We start from the raw sequence: 17,645 nt of genomic DNA, 5'->3' as shown, positions 1-17,645 counted from the left end.
TGGAAAAACCAGTGCTTGTGTTCTTGTTACAAATTATCAAGGGCTGCTCAAATAGCTCAGTGAGCAAAGCACCTGCCACTAAGCCTACTGACATCATTTGGACCCTTAAAACACATGTAGTAGAAAGAGAGAAGAAATTCCTTCAGGTTACCCTTTGACCTACACACGTATGTTACAGCACAAATGCCCACATACATATATATTCATATACATACATAAGTACATATATGTGTATGTACATATGTACATAAATAAATACATGCATGTATATGTACATGTGCACATACACACATACATACATACAAAATGTAAAAAAACACAAGAATTAGAACATGGCTCAGTGGTGTAAATACTTACACCCACACACAAACACACAAAAATATATACACACCACATACACAACATACATACAGTAACTCTCACACTGTCTCTCTCTTGCTCTCTTGCGCTCTCTCTCTCTCTCTCTCTCTCTCTCTCTCTGTCTGTCTCTTGCTTACTCACACACATACACACACACACACTCACACACACACACATATGCACACACACAACATTGCAGGTAACAAGAAAGTGTTTCTGTTGATGATTCTCCTTTTCCCTATTACACCATCTTCTCACTTTATTGGGCAGAGCCCTGTCGATCTCCTCCTGCAGTTTCTTCTGAATATCAGAGTGAGTGGCCAGGGAATGCAGCACAAAGGAAAGCATGCTGCTGGTGATTTCATAGCCAACAAAAATAAAGATTACTGATCTTAGTGGGATTGCTTCAAGATTCTCTCCATTTAGTTTAATGCTGGCTACTGGTTTGCTGTATATTGCTTTTACTATGTTTAGGTATGGACCTTGAATTCCTGACCTTTCCAAGACTTTTATCATGAAGGGGTGTTGAATTTTGTCAAATGCTTTCTCAGCATCTAGTGAGATGATCATGTGGTTTTTTCTTTGAGTTTGTTTATATAATGGATTACATTGATGGATTTCCGAATATTGAACCAACCCTGCATTCCTGGGATGAAGCCAACTTGATCGTGATGCATAATTATTTTGATGTGTTCTTGGATTCGGTTCGCTAGAATTTTATTGAGTAATTTTGAATCAATGTTCATAAGAGAGAACGGCCTGAAGGGGCCCACCCAATGCAGCCGAAAAGGAATGAGTGGTGCTGGGAGTGGGTGCAGCCTACATGGCCTAAGACAGGGCTCTCACCCTCCTTTCACCCACATCGGAGTCCCTTGACGTTGCCCATCGTCGACAGCCTAAAACCTTCGACCATCGATGTGACTCGTCTCACATCAGTGTTTTGGGGTTGTGAACTTGTCTAAGACCCCCCCATAATTAGACATCCAAATTCAAAATTCACATAGTTGGGATTGATCATAAGATGCCTTCTCTAACTAAACAGAGAAGGGGGAGATGCCAGAAGCCAGGACCCTCGCCCTTACCCTCACCCCCTACCTTTCCCCACCTGCACAATGTCCTCTGAAGCTTGGCAACTGCAAGATCCTGCTTAGCAACTGCAGATAGACTCAAAGCAGAGTACCATATCATCTTAAGAATAGCAGGGAGACCATAACTCAAGCAGTGTACTATATCTTCTGAAGAACAGCAGGTAGATCATAATTCAAGGCAGTGTACCGTATAGACCATGACATGTTTCAAGGCACAGGCCAAGAAGATTTTGTACTTTTCCACCACCTGGCCCCTCTTACCCCATCCCCTTGTAAAACATGCTATAAAAAAGCATTTCATGTTTAAAAAAAAAGAAATTAAAAAAGAATTCATTAACATACTTAAAAAAAATAAAGTTGTGAGAGGTGTAAAAAAATAAAAATAAAAAAAAATAAAGATTACTGACTGGGCTGTGATCTCCGTGTCAGACAGGGCTAGAAGTAAACAAACATCTCAGGTAAGCCATGTCAGGATAGACCATCACAGAGGGCATGAGGAGAAAATAAATGAGCCTCCATGTTCCTAGAGAGCCTATGGAAACACCATTCAGTCACACTAAGACTATCGTCACCATGACAACTTCGTGACAGGTTCAAAAAGGAAAATGTTTCAGGCAGGTTGTCCCAGTGTTAATGTTGTTTCTTATCATCTCCAGTGGGCAGTTTCAAGACATGGACTTCCTTTTTTTTGTAAATTTCATTTTTATTTAGGAGTATGTCTGTATGTGTGGGGGTGCCATGTGTTTGGGGAGGGTGTCCATGGAGCTGAGAAGAGGGCATCTAATCCCTTAAAGAAGGAGTTACAGAAGGTCCCTGACATAGATTAAGGTGGTTTTTTAAATTTTATTTATTTATGTGTGCTTGTCTAACTTCCTGTAGAAGCCAGAAAATGTCATTAAAGCCCATAGAGCTAACGTTACAGTTAGTTGTACATCTACCATGAATGCTGTGATTATGTTAAATTATGGTAAATTCTTTTAGCAATCAAAAATGAAACAGAAGGTCTGAGGATATGCACTTCAGGAGATGGGCTGCTTCCATGGTATTTAGGAAGCCTTAGGTTCAGTCCCCAGCACTCTATACACCAGGGTTAGGTTTGTGTTCCAGATTACACTGGAAGATTGACTGGAGAGAAGAGAGCCAGTCATGGAGAATTCTGCTTCTCATTAGCAGGGAGAATCAGCCCCTCAAGAACTGGACACTGACAGCTTCCCAGAAGCTCTTTTTATTGTTACACAAAAGACAAGTTTTAGCAAGTCAATTTCCACATACCCAAAATGTCTCATCTCATCGAGGGCTTATCTTGAGAGACCCATCACCTAAGCAGTTCTCAGCCATAGGAGACAGCCGTGTTTGCCAGGCTTGTCTTCACACTAAGTTAAGCACAGGATCTGGGAATATTTCCAAAGAACACCATAAAATCTCATATAAAAATCACTGACAAAGGAACACTTCAAAACTGAGGTGCCATCACTCCACATTTGTGCCAGATACAGTACTTTTCTGCTAAAACACTGCTGCATGATAGCACATGCCTTTAGTCTCAGGAATTAAAGGTCATTCTCAAGTACATTGTGAATGTGGATCACCCTGGGCTACGTAGACAATGTGGAAAAGGAGGAGGGGAAATAGAAGGATTTGAAGTTATCTGATCACATGAAAGGGTTTCAAGTGGGCAAACAGGAGAAATCTTGAAACAAAGTATTCAACCACTTTTAAAAGTAAACATGGTGACCCAGAATCATACTGCTACATATGAGCAAGTGGGAGGTGGGATAACCGAATAGGTGAGAATGGAAGACTCTCTTTCCTTTAGCTGCTGATGCACATACGTAGAACAAAGTATGGAATTGGAATGGCATCTGATTGCAGCCATGAGAGTAATAATAATTTTAAATTAAAAGAATAAGCACTGGTGGGGCAGCACACTCATGTAACCACAACTCTATGGACCATTAGGATCTCCTGGCTTCCAGCCTAACCTAAAGTTTAACAAAAACAAAAACCAGCCAAGCAGTGGTGGTACACACTTTTTATTTCAGCACTTGGGAGGCAGAGGCTGGGGATTTTTGAGTTCAAGGCCAGCCTGGTCTACAAAGTGAGTTCAGGACAGCTAGGGCTACACAGAGAAACCCTGTCTCGAAAAACCCAAATAAATAAATAAATAAATAAATAAATAAATAAATAAAACCCTGTCTCCCAGGAAACAAGACAGAGAGGGATTGAGCAAGATACTGTGTACTTTCATCTGTTAACTATTCACACACGTAGGGGTATGCACATGTGTACATACTTCTGCACATGCATGTAATACAAAAACAAGATTAAAAATCTTTAAGTGTTTTTTAATGGGTTTTTGAGATATGGTTTCTCTGTGTAGCCCTGTCTGTCCAGGAATCTATGATTTAGACCAAGCTGGCCTTGAACTCATAGGGATCCATCTGCCTCTGCCTCTCTGCCCAGACCTGAATGATTTTTTAAATACATAGAAGAATGAAGAGGACTAGTGCACTTGTACAAAGGGTATTTCCCCAGAAGCTACTTAGATATCACACAAAGGAAAAGTAAATCTTTGCCATGGATTAAGCTAGAGAGCACATGTACAACAGGGGATCCCATACAGGTTCAGCACCATGTAGGTACATCCCCCATGACAGTATGTTTAGACACCGATGTCTAGGCAGGCTGCATGCTGGGAAAGACACAAACAGCACCTATGCTCACCCAGGTAACAAACAGACAACTGGAGATGTCCATCATGGCCACCCTTCATGTTAGGAGCCAACTTTTGCCAATGTGCATCCAGAAAATTCCATGTTGATAATAGCCGCATCTGTCTTTCAGCAACTCAACAGAGGTTGCCCTCTACCTAGTAAAGCCTCCTTACATATTTTATGAGTTAACCACTGGCTCCCTGAGAGCTTCCTTGTCCATTGCCCAGGAAGGGATTGCTTACCTTGATGAGACGCTTTGTCTTTGGAATTATAATGAGCGTTCATCATCAGATGAAGAAAGTCCACTCAGTGCTGGAAGCAGAAAGAGAAGTTGCAAAAATGGAAGGTCAATCCTAAGGTCAGAGGTCAGAGGTGAATCAGGAGTGAAGAAGCTTTATTTTCTCATTTCTGAGAACGTGGTTCCCTTAAATTCACAACTGTGACTAGGATTGCTTGAGTCCTCAAGGAACAAAACCAGGAGTGGCTAAACCAGGAACCATCCAGTTTTCACATCAACCTCTTTTACAGTCAAGTACAATAGATAGAATTTTAAATAAACACTTTTATTCTTTGAAAATGTTGTTGAAGGAGAGGAAAATATTATTCCCCCTTTTAAATCAGTTTTATTTGTTATTGGAGAGTTTCATACATGCACACAGTCAGACATGGTCATCTCCACCCTGCTGTTTCCTCCATCCAATTCCTTCTATATCATCTGTAACATTTCTTCCTCCACAGTCCATGCTCTCTCCTTAATTACCCACTGAGTCCAACTACTGATGCCCACACATGCATGGCTGTAGGGCCATCCAATGCCTCATGGGAAACCTACCTGTGTCCACACCCTCCCTTCACAGCTATCAACTGCCATTGTTCCTCAGCAAAGGGCAGATTTTGGAGAGGTTCTTTCCCATGTATGCTGGAGTTTTGACAGTCTTGATCTCTATTGCTAAGGGTTAATTCCTGCCTTATTCTCAATCAACTTTCTAAAAACCCAACCTTTCCTCCTCCAGAAAATATAAATATTCTTTCTCTCTAAATCTAGCCTTCTCTTTCTAATGTTAGCACACAGTTCACATGTACACAGACCAACATGTTATCAAACTGTGACCCTCTCATGAAACCACCACTTTTTACCTTCTGATTAGAATCCATGTGGTTTTCCTTCATTCTGTACACAAATTTTTTGAAAAATGCTGTAAGAAGCCGCTACCACTGTAGTGCTGGTGGCGAGACCAATCACCATTACAAGATGGTGCTGACATCCGCTGCCCATCCCGATAAACAAGCTGTTGCGCATGTGTGGGAAGTGAGCGCATGCCAAGTCACAGCCCATCCCGGGGTGTTTTGGCGGGTAATGAGTAAGCAGCCAATCAGAAATGAACACGCCGCTCCAGGGGTATATAAGCGGTGCCTTTTCGGGGCCCAGGGTCTTCCTCCTTTCATTACAATAAAAAGTTTGCTGCAGAAGGATCCTGGTGTCCGCGTGCGTTCTTGCTGGTGAGACAATTACACGCAGGTCACAGCTGGTGCCGAAACCCAGGACACTCACCATCACCATTGCCGAGGAGACCCCGTTTACGGGAAGGGTTCAGAACTGCAGGACAAAAGTAAGCTCTGAGAGGTATGTTTGGCCTTAATCTAGCTCATCTCTCTCCCCAATTCCACCTATTCTCTTGCTAAATCCTGCCACCGCCTGAGCCGGCACCGCCGCTTCAGGCCCCCAGTTGCTGTTGGGCGCAGTTAGTCGGACGTAGATAAGCTGCGGTGCCCACCCCTCCCGTGTGTCAGATTCTCTCATAGATAAGAGAGCAATGTGGGAGTTTAGCATTCAGTTATTACGGCGCTGCAGGCAATTTTGCGACAGCATGAATTGAAAATCTCTACAAAAACGTTAGAAGGGTTTGTGAAGGAGATCGATCGCATGGAGCCCTGGTATGTATGCTCAGGATGGCTGACGCTCGCCTCCTGTGACAAATTAGAGGGTGATTTAATTAGGGAACAACAGAATGGGAAGTTGAAGCCTGGAAGGCGGCCATTGTGGAAACTAGTAAGATCGTGCCTACAGGATGAGAGGTGCCACTCAACTATCGTGGCAGGCCAGGGAGTGTTAGACGAATTGCAGGACAGCATGTCAGAAACAGAGTGAGGTAAGCGCTTAGGAGCTCAAAAAAAGGGGGGGAGCTCGGAAAGAAACGGAAAGGCATGCCTAAGCAAACAGACTCTTCCAAAGACGTTCAGTCCGCAGAAGCGAGAGATAAGGGAAAGGAAGCCCTTGGGAGAGGAACGTGAGAAAGAAAAAAAGAAATCTCTTTATCCGGTGAAGGAGGTGGAGGCCTCGGGGCTTGGTGGCTCTGAGTCGGAGGAGCTAACTTCCTCTGCGGGGGAGGACTTAGACGAAGAGAGCTGCTTCAGGTGGGAAGAGCAGGGTTAGAAGGAATTGGAAAACTAAGAAAGCAGGGTACTGAGGTGTTACAATAGCTGCCTGCTACATCTCCAATGAACGAGATGAAAAGTTACATCTTGAATATGAGAGAGAGAGAAAGGGTTTTAGAAAAACAGTTGTCCTCTCTCTGAGCTGTGTCAACAAAAAGAAATGAAAAGGCTATTTCAGAGCTCATCTAGAAAAAGAAAGAAATTCAGGAGATGTCCTGAATTTCTCTTTATTTAGCTCTTAGATGTCCTTCTTTGTTGTCTGTCCTTGGCACGCCAATGTCTACGTGTGTCAATTGTTTGGTTTTTGTTTTGTTGTCTAAATGTATGTTCTGTGATGCATGTTCAAAAGACAAAAGACAAAAGCTGCTACGTATCCACCTCTTGGTCTAAGTTTAGCTTTGTTTTAAAGACAGTCTTAATATACACAGCAGAGGCTGATAAGCTACCCTACACCTGTAGCTAAGAGTTGAGCTGAGCTGAAAAAGCCTTTCCAGGAATTGATTGTTGGCATAAGCTGCTTTTAAAAAGAGACCAATGGTTTTTGGATTTTATAAGGAAGCTAAGAGTTGTTTTGTCCTAGAAAAATCATTGTGACACGGTGTCCTTCTCTTGAAATTAGAGCAAAAAAGCAAGAAATTTTGTTTGGTCTAAATATATAAGATGCATAGCCACTTCATTGTTGTTTCTGATTGGTTTTAAAAGTATAAAAATGTTCTACATGTTTTGGTTATCGATTATTGGCTTATAAGTTTTGGGTTTGATTAAAAATTTACAACTTTGGTGACAGAGAGTTAGTTTAAAATCGTAACTCAGGGTTGGAGTCATTCAGAAATCAGATGTATAAAAGATTTAAAACAATGTCTCTTTAATGAGATATTAAAAGGTGCACTATCATGCATTCATATGTAAGAATTGACAACAAAACTTTGTAACATAAAAGTAATCTACTTGGTGTTGATTTTAGAGAAAATAGATTGTTTACATTGTTAAAAATTGGTTTTGCTTAAGAAACTTAAAAATATATATATATAGCTAAACTGCCAGTATTCCATTGGCTACAGTTGGCAGTTCAATTGTGAGTTTGGAATTCTTTGACTCACCCATGTTTATGGTTCAGAAGAGAATAGAGCAGAGTTGGCTATTTTGTCAGGAGGAGATTACTTGATTTGGAGCTCAGATTGGAGTGATACTAGTAAAAATCATAGTGCCATGATGAATGTTCAGGCAGGCAGGTAGATTGGGATATTAACATGCTTCTAGGAGAAGGTCAGTGTGAAGGCAATGTTAATCAGGTTGAACTGCCTACACAGCTCTCAGACCATACAAGCAGACATAGATACATTCTTCTTTGCGATGAAATTGCGCCCTCATACAATCAGGGTCTGGCCATAGCTTGCACAGAACCGTAAAGTAAAAAGATGTTTTAAATGTGGAAATTTAGATAGTTTTTAAAATGACTGTCCCAGGAACAAAGGCTTGAGCAACAGTCAGGTGACCAAGGTTACTTTTGTCCTTGGTGCAGGAAGGATAATCTTTGGGCCAGGCCTCAGGATATAGGCCGAGATTTAAAATATTTACATTTGAATCAAGACTTTGTACAGAGTGGGTGCAGCAAAAGCTTGTATTTCAGACATTCCTTTTGTCCTGACCTGCCTCTGTAAGGGTGTTTTCTAGAATTTGTTTATTGCCTTGTTTGTTCCTTAGGGAGGCGTCAGCTCAGACTCAAAAGAAATTCACAACAGCTTATGGGCCAGGAGTTAGAGATAATGGTTATGCTGGAGGAATTAAAATTGTGCCTGCTTCCCTCCATGACATTATAGCTGTGCCTGTTAACAAAAGAATTGCTCTAGAGTAAGAGAAGACAAGATTGGGTTTTATCTGATACTCTCACTCAGCTAAAAGAAATTAGTTATTCAATTAATCCAAAACAAGTTCAAATTTAAGATTTATGAAACTAATGGGGCATTACAGCCTGTCTTGCCTACTTCAGTTGCCATTCTAGTAAATACATATAGAATTATTATAGATTTAAAAGATTGTTTTTATTGTTCCTTTACATCCTGGTAAAGGTGGTGAGGTTTGAATTCAATAAATTTACTAGTGATTTTTTTTAAGAGCCCATGAAGCGATATCATTAAAAAGGTTGCCTCAAAGAATGACTAATAGTCTTATATAAGAATTTGTTGTTGCTTTAACACAAAAGTTAAGCATTTAAATCTCTCAGTGTATATTATTCATTGTATATTTTATTGGATGATCTCTCTAAAGGAGTTTTTCTGCAAGCCTTTGCTCTAATACAATGAGCTTTAACATTTTGGAGTACTTGTTGCTCCAGAAAAGATTCAAAGGCAGTATCTTTTCAATATCTGGGAATTCAATTGTGACACAGAAAATTTCCAATAAGAATGGAATAATTGGGGCTGGAGAGATGGCTCAGCCATTAAAGGCTAGGCTCACAACCAAAAATATTAAGAGTTCAATTCCCAGCAACCACATGGTGGCTCACAACCATTTGTAGAGGGATCTAGTGCCATCTTCTGGCTTGGAGGTGTACATACAAAAAAAATGGTTTACTTTTAATGATTCTCAAAAGTTGTTAAGAGATATTAATTGGCTAAAACCTCATCTTCAGCTTACCATAGGAGGACTTGAATCTCTGTTTGATATTCTCAAGGGGGATACAAATCCTAATTCCCCTCGACAGTTAACTGATGAGGGATAGATAGCTTTGTAAAAGTATAGAGTAAACTGTTAGTTATCAAAAGATAAATCATATAGACTATGATAAATTGCTGGCTGTTTGCATTATTGCTACTCATGTGCTCACAGCAGCCCTTTGGCAAAAGAAACCATTAATGTGGATTCATCCATCTTCATCTAAAATTAAAGTTTGAACATCTTACTATGAAACTATTACAGTGTTAATACAGGATTGTAAGATAAGAATCCTGAAAGTATTTTAGATGAAATGTTAATTCCTTATTTCAAATAGAATTTAAGTTGATTCTTGGAGAATAATGATATTTGGCCTATTACATGGCAAAGTTTTTAGACAGATTTGATAATCATTATCCATAAGACAAGTTGTTAACAGTTGTTCTCTATGCATGCTTTTATATTTCCTATAAATTTGCATGCAACCCATAGAAAAAATATCTACTATATTTACAGATGCCTCATCAATTTATTAGGCAGTATATGTAATTATATCACATGTTCATTTTCTTGAACTTTCCCCTGCTTCAGCACAAATAATTAAATTATGTGCTGTAACCACTGTTTGAAATGATGAAAAATCAAGCTTTCAATTGGTACACTCATAGCCAGTATATGGCTCATGGTTTGTAACTACTTAAAATTGTTGCCTTTTTAGATATTACTAATTCTCAAATTTTACAGTTATTTATACAAACACAGTTTAATTTAACCAGCTTACACTTCTCAAAAGTTTGGACAATTTTGTCGCCAAATGGAGGTGACCCATCTGACGGGTCTCCCTTATAACCCTCAAGGACAAGACATTATAGAATGGGCTCATCGCACTCTTAAGTCTTATCTAATAAAACAAAAAGGGGGAGTCGAGGAGGCTCTACCCTCAGTGCCACGAGTCACTGTTTCTATAGCACTTTTTACCCTTAATTTTTTAAATCTGGACAGTCAAGGCCACACGGCAGCTGACCGTCATTGCTTAGAGCCTGATAGGCCAAAAGAGATGGTCAAATGGAAGGATGTCTTGACCGGACAATGGAAAGGCCTGGATCCTATTTTAATAAGATCCAGGGGAGTGGTTTGTGTTTTTCCGCAGGAAGAAGACAATCCATTTTGGCTACCAGAGCGACTGACGTGACGACTCGTGGCATCTGAAGATGACCCCCCAAAAGACTCATATGCAGATCCTTATTTGGATCCTCCAGCTTTGGGTTCCTAGTATTTTTGTTTATTTTATCAAATTCCACCTTTAAGAATTGTACCAATGAAACCTGCTGGATGTCCCAGTGTTGGAGTTCTGAAAGATTCACTCGCTCTATGGTTGCCAGAGTCCCGCGATGGGTTCCTGTCCCCGTGGAGACTCCTTCCACTTTGTCATTATTTAGGCAAAAAAGAGATTTTGGTATAACTGCAGCCATAGTGACGGTTATATCAGTTAGTGCCATTGCCGCCACAGCCGCTGGGATTGCTATGTCAACTTTTGTTCAGACGGGCACTGCCCTCAACCAATTGTCAGCCACGGTGGCGGAGGCTGTTAACTTTCAAACCTCCACCAACGCCCAACTAAAAGGCGGGCTAATGATCCTTAATCAACGCCTTGATTTAGTGGAAGAGAGATTGGATATCCTCTTTCAATTAGCCCAATTGGGATGTGAGAGAAAACTGGGTGCACTATGCATCACCAGTGTACAGTATGAAAATTTTACCCGAGCAGCTAACTTGTCCAGACGTTTGTCTCTCTACCTTGCAGGAAATTGGTCAGAAGGATTTGAGGAGACGCTCAAGGCGCTGAGGACAGCAGTGGTAGCTATCAACTCGACACGAGTGGATCTATCACTGACTGAAGGACTCTCCTCCTAGATTTCTTCAGCCTTTTCCTCCTTTAAAGAGAGGGTGGGGGTAGGCCTGTTTGGTGCAGCCCTATGTTGTGGATCAGTGTTCATGTTATGGTTGGTCTGCAAACTCAAAGCTCAACACAGACGTGACAAGGTGGCAATCACTCAAGCATTTGCAGCATTAGAACAAGGCTCATCTCCCGAGATTTGGTTATCCATGTTTCGTAAATAATGACACTTGGGTTCTCGGCCGCTGTACCCCAAGGGCTTTTGGTGAAGACACCCTATGAAGCCTCAAACATATCTGTACACAGTCCCTGCCCACTAAGGTGTTCGTTCTACGGATAGTAGGTCTGGTAAGTCAATGACAGAGCAGACGGATAAGCCTCGGCCACCTAAGACAGGGCAGCCCCGGGTGGGGAGGCTGACCCAGTGACGGGTAAGAGTTTGAGCACCGCCCTCCAAAGAGGCTCAGACCCGCCGTAAGACCACCAAATATGCGAGTTACGAAACCTTCCCAGGTATCTCAAATACCACCCTCTGCAATAAAACAAAAAGGGGGAGGTGTAGGAAGCCACTACCGCCGTAGTGCCAGCGGCAAGACCAATCGCCATTACAAGATGGCACTGACATCCGCTGCCCATCCTGATAAAAAAGCTGTTGCACATGTGCGGTAAGTGAGCTCGCGCCAAGTCACAGCACATCCCGGGGCGTTTTGGCGGGTAATGAGTAAGCAGCCAATCAGAAATGAACACGCCGCTCCAGGAGTATATAAGCGGTGCCTTTTCGGGGCCCGGGGTCTTCCTCCTTTCATTACAATAAAAAGTTTGCTGCAGAAGGATCCTGGTGTCCGCCTGTGTTCTTGCTGGTGAGACAATTACACACGGGTCACAAAATGCTATTGAATCCTTAGGGACCATGGAGATATTTAACATATCATATATTGGGGTTAGGAATGGAAAGAGTACTAGAAAACAATTAAAATTAAGTTTTAATTAGAAGGCAAGTTTCATATAAAGAAATCATAAAGCAATCTCTAGAATAACTCACCAATGTCTCAACCAAAAGCCATTCTCTCTGCCACCTTGCTCACACTAGGTCAGCACCATACTTCTCTTTCTGTGCTTTGGAGTAGCCAAAGCTGCAACCTGACTCTTAAATTTATGTCTGCTCCTGGAGTTCATGTGGATTCAGAAAAAAAAAAAATACAGGGGCCATTAAGATGGCTCAACAACAGAAGGTTCCTGCAGACAAGCCTAATAACCTGAGTTTGATCCCTAGATTCCACTCTGTAGAAGGAAAGAACCAACCACTGCAAGTTGTCTTCTGATCTCCACATGCCACACAAACACCAAGGCATTCACATGTGCATGCATGCACACAAGAACAGCCAAGAGAACCCTGTGTCAAAAAAAGAAAATACCCAAGCTCAAAGACAGGTGAGCAAAAAGCATGAAGAATGAAAAAGCACATACTCTCCTTCACTTCCAGATTCTAGCTTATATGAATAAATATGTAAACAGGTCTAAGTGTAGATATCATCTAACACTTAAAAGCTGACACCAAAGGTAATATTATGTAACAAGGATGGAATGTAGGCAAAGGGACACATGAGCTGTGCGTGTAAATATAATTAACATGGAAAGTATTAACCCTAAATGACACACCATGGTTAACTGTACCCAGAATATGAATATGAATATGTATGTACATACATAACCACTTAGCACTCCCAGAAGAGCCAGTTTTGATTCCCATCATCCACATGGTTGCTCTCAACCACCTATAACTCCAGTACAAAGAGATTCAAGACCCCACTATGTCTTCTTTAGGCACTTCATGCATGCAGACAAAACAACAATTCACAGAAAATAAAATAAAATAAATCTTATAAAAGTGATGAAACAATTAAGCTACATAAAAACAGAACTAGCCAGGCAGTTGTAGTGCATGCCTTTAGTCCTTGCACTAAGAAGGCAGGGACAGGTTGAGCTAGGTGAGTTCAAGATGAGCCTAGTATACAGAGTGAGTTAGGGAATACACAAAGATGGATAAAAATAAAAACCCTCACCATACAGTCTAAGAGAGAGAGGAAGGGAGAGGGGGAGAGAGAGAGGGGGAGAGAGAGAGAGAGAGAGAGAGAGAGAGAGAGAGAGAGAGAGAGAGAGAAAGGAGATCTAAAGTCATATATTAAAACATCTAAGTTCTGCATTTATAGCAGACATTCATATGTACAGTACGCTCAGCTACTATAGACAATGCATGTTCACTTGCTTAATATGTAAAAATTTCAGGTATTTTGTAACTCAGAAATGCTGATTCTAAATATAACCCCCAAACCATAAAACCAAATACTTAAACATGACCTTCTATATGAAGGCTCATACCAGTGAAATTCATAGCAAACATGTGAGACTGATGCCAATGTTCATCAACAGATATGGAGTATAATCTGCTCATAAACACAGGACATAGTGACATTTCTTTCATTTAATATTGTGCTAAATGAAAGAGGCCTGTCACAGAGACCACATAGTCTATGAACCTATTGATGTGAAATGCCCAGAATACTCAGATACAGAGGAAGTGAACTGGTGGTTGCTTAGGTCAAGATTGCTTCAAAGTTACAACATGGCCAGAACAAAGTCCTCTATGATTGACATTGGTAATGGGCCAGGTGGGCTTTCAGTCATTATCAATTTCTTAGATATCAATGTACTGAGAATAAGGGGTATTGAGTGTTGAGTCCTAAATGGAGCATCTATATCAGCACCCCCATGCAGGAAGGCTCAAGGAAAACGATGAAAGAGGGTGTGGAAATAATGTCAGGGCCAGGACTGTGGGAGTGATATCCCATGTCAGGACATGGCATGGCCCTCTCCTGAACTGACAGACTGCATCAGATCAAGACAATAATATTTATCAGCATCCTAGCAGGCAGCACCAAGTGGACTCAACCAGTTACCAAACCAGAGAAAGGGACAAGAAAATGGGAGGAAGATTTGTTGAAGTGTCTAATTGAAGTGAGAAGTAAGTTAGGGGTGAGTGTAATTGAGACAGATGGTATGCCTGTACGATGTTGCAACCATGGAGAGTTCTCGACTTACAGAGGACCAAATTTATATTTATACAAAATAGAATTTGTACAAATATAAGAATAATAAATAAAACTAGGTGTTGGAGCCCACACTGTAATCTCAACCCTCAGAGGGCAGAGGTAGAGGGATCACTGTAAGTTCAAGGCCAACCTGGTATACACAGCAATTTCCATGCCTGCTAGAGCTACATTGTGCTAAGACCTTGTCTCAAAGAAAACAAAGTTCAAAAACAGAAGTAATTAGGCTGCATCTTTGAATGTTCTCAAAATACTGAACTGTAACTTCAGGGGATGAATTACATGACAAGTGATCTATACACTACTTGAGGCAATCATCTGGGGGAAGTGAGGAAGAGAAAGGCAGAACTGACAAACATGGCCACAGACAAAAGCAATGATCAAAAGGCAGAACTGTCCACTCACCTACTGACAAGAACAATGGATCAAAAAAATCCAATCTTAAGAGCTTCTTGGCTTTCTCCACAAAAGGATCCTTTGGGTTGTTGAGGGAATTGACATTCACCCCAAATGACATGCTGGTGATCACATCCATTCTGTAGGAACCGAACACTCTGAGGAGAGAGAGGGGTGAGAATTTAACACATATATCAGGGACCAGGAAAGAATTCTCAGGAGATAGGGAAAGCCACCTTAGTTTGGACCAAGCCTTTCCCAGCCTACCCACCATCTACCCCTGCAAATTTCTTTCTCTCATTTCTTCCTTTTAAACTGTATATAATATCATCAGGTGTCTAAAGGGGCAAGGACAAGCAGCTGGACCATGTGAGCCATGTGACCAGGTGTCCTTCCTCTCTCAGAACCATTGTGATGGACCAGCACTCACTCAGAGAAACAGGCTTACCTTTCTCTGCCTCTCGCCTCAAGTACTTTACCAAAATGTCTCCATACTGCTCGATGATAGGGAACATCTGAACAAAACAGAAAAGCATCCACAGTTAGGATGGGACTCCAGTCACACAGGCTGCAGTTAAAAGAATTTCACTCACCTCCTTGAGTTTTCCACTGGTGAACGTGGGGGACAACAAGGCTCTGTATCTCTTCCATTCCTCATCCTTAGATATAGTGACAGATTTATTCATAATCCCCACTGGGCTAAAATCCTAGAGTCAAAAAAAAAGAAAAAGAAAACCAACCTCAGAATGCCTCACAGCCTATGAGAAATCAGCTGTACACTCTGCTTCCTATTGTGATTCCAACCTTTTATATTCCAGGACCCTTTTAAATGGAAATTTCTCTATGGTTGGAAAACTAGGTACAGGGGTGGAGAGAAGAAGAAAACAAGACTTAGTTGATCTCTACAACTGTGCAGATCGTGTTTGGCTGAAAGAAAGATAGTTAATTTTGCATCAGACAAATTCTCAAGCTCCGTATTTACAACACGAGAAATATGAAAAGGATGTCTTTATATACTGTATGTCTGTCTGTCTGTTTGTGTATGTGTGTCTCTGTCTCTCTCTCTCTGTCTCTCTGTCTCTCTCTGTCTTTGTCTGTGTGTCTCTCTGTGTGTGTGTGTGTGTGTGTGTGTGTGTGTGTGTGTGTGTATACATATAAATGCTGGTGCATGTGGGACTGTTAAATGTAGCTTGGTCCCTGGCTGAGCTAAGGGTTGAAGTCTTGGAAACTCTGAGGGAACTGTAGGCACTTCTCCTATTCCCTGGCACCAGGCCTCTGTCACTAGTAACAGCCCCCTATAGATTTGAGGCCATCAGTCACATAAAGGCAATGCCCCAAGCCCCTACACATGTAGAGGTCATGACCTGTGGTCACATAGGCTCAAGACAGATCTCCATTTTAACAAGCTACCTAAAGACCTGGAGGGCTTGGCCAATAAGCTTTCCTTCACAAACACTCAGCCCTGCAAAAGGTATGTAACCTTAGGCCCACCCTGAGAAGTGTGGTATGATGATACACATCCACTTTCTTCCATGACAATAAATGCCTTTAAACTGCAGACTGCATCTTTTCTTCAAGATCTGCCATGAGGTGCCATGGAGAAGGCCTTCACCTATAGAGCCAACATCTAATCTCCTGTGGGAGACCTCTCTGTGCTCCCAGCCATGGCCACCACCAAGCCCAAGCTCAAACCCACTGCCAACCATCAAGCCAAATACTCTCCCCACTGGAGCAGCCAGAGATCCCCTTCCACCCACCCCAATCCCCAGGCTAGATCCAGACAGCGGGGGGACCTAACTCTGTTCTCAACTCTTCAGCAGCTTCCAATGGCACCTGGATGTCCATGAGCTTGAGAACCAGAAGGCCCTGACTTCCTTGCAGGTTTGGGAACCCCTGGGTCAGCTCTGGCTGTCTTGCACCTAAGGCTGCACTTTCCCACCCCTGGAGTGATGTCTCAAGGCTTCCCTACAGCCCAACTTCCACCCAGCAACAGTGTGGCATATGTGCAATCAACATTCCATGTGCTGACTTTCAGAACAGCCGTTCCCTGTGGCAGAGCAGATACAGGACCCCAATAACACTATATATGCACATGCCCATTTGTGCTCATGTGGAGACCATGCATATTTTCCTACAACTCTCTATGGCATTTTTTATGACAAGATCTCTCAGTGAATCTAGAAGGTTCTGGCTTTGCTAGAGTCAATAGCAAACAAACCCCTGAGACTTTCCTATAGCCAAGCAGGATTTCGAGAGGAAGGAGAGGGCACATGAATCAACAAACAAAACAATCCACCCAAAAATTATCTTCCTAAATGATGTGGAGGGATGAAGATGAGTGAATGACTGAGTAATGCCTGATCAAATTTGTGACCCATAGAATGAGAGACACTATAAATGTTACTCTGCATTCAGAAAGGGACCTAGCACAACTGACTCTAGAGAGGATGAATCCAGCAAGAGATGAAAATAGATGCAAAGATTCTTAGGCAAAACATCAGGTACAACTTGGGGAGTCATGTAGATGAGTAAGGGATAGAATTGAGTAAGCCAGAAGGGTTGGGGACCCAAAAGAAGACATGTAGAGTCAACTAACATGGGCACAACGAGGCTCACAGAGACTGAACCACCAACCAAAATGGTCACAGGGGCTGGACTTAGGCTTCCTACATATTTGTAGCAGATATGTAGCTTGGTCTTTCTGTGGGTCCCCTAACAATTGGAATTGGGGCTGTCTCTGAATCAGTTGCCTGCCATTGGATCTCCTCCCACTAGCTGGACCACCTTGTTGGGCCTCTGTGGGAGAGAATGCCCTTAGTCCTGATGCTACTGTTTGACCCACGGCCAGGTGGTACACAAGGGGGACTTCCCCTTCTCTGAGCAGAAGGGGATGAGGCTATGGGGAGACGGATTAGTAAGGATGGGACTGGGAGGAAAAAATAGAGGGGAGCTACAATCAGGATGTAAAGTTCATTCATTCATTCATTCATGA

The 17,645-nt window shown here is 42.0% G+C and overlaps 1 pseudogene; it reads right to left on the bottom strand.

The window, feature by feature from the left end:
* Positions 1-618: 618 nt before the first annotated feature.
* Positions 619-15,355, bottom strand: LOC114635596 (annotated as a pseudogene).
* Between the last annotated feature and the right edge of the window lie 2,290 nt (positions 15,356-17,645).

This window comes from Grammomys surdaster, unplaced genomic scaffold (genome assembly GCF_004785775.1).
Source record: "Grammomys surdaster isolate TR1022 unplaced genomic scaffold, NIH_TR_1.0 113850, whole genome shotgun sequence".
NCBI lineage: Eukaryota > Metazoa > Chordata > Mammalia > Rodentia > Muridae > Grammomys > Grammomys surdaster.
The sequence above is the reverse complement of the archived record's forward strand: the minus strand, read 5'-3'. Positions and strand labels throughout refer to the sequence as shown.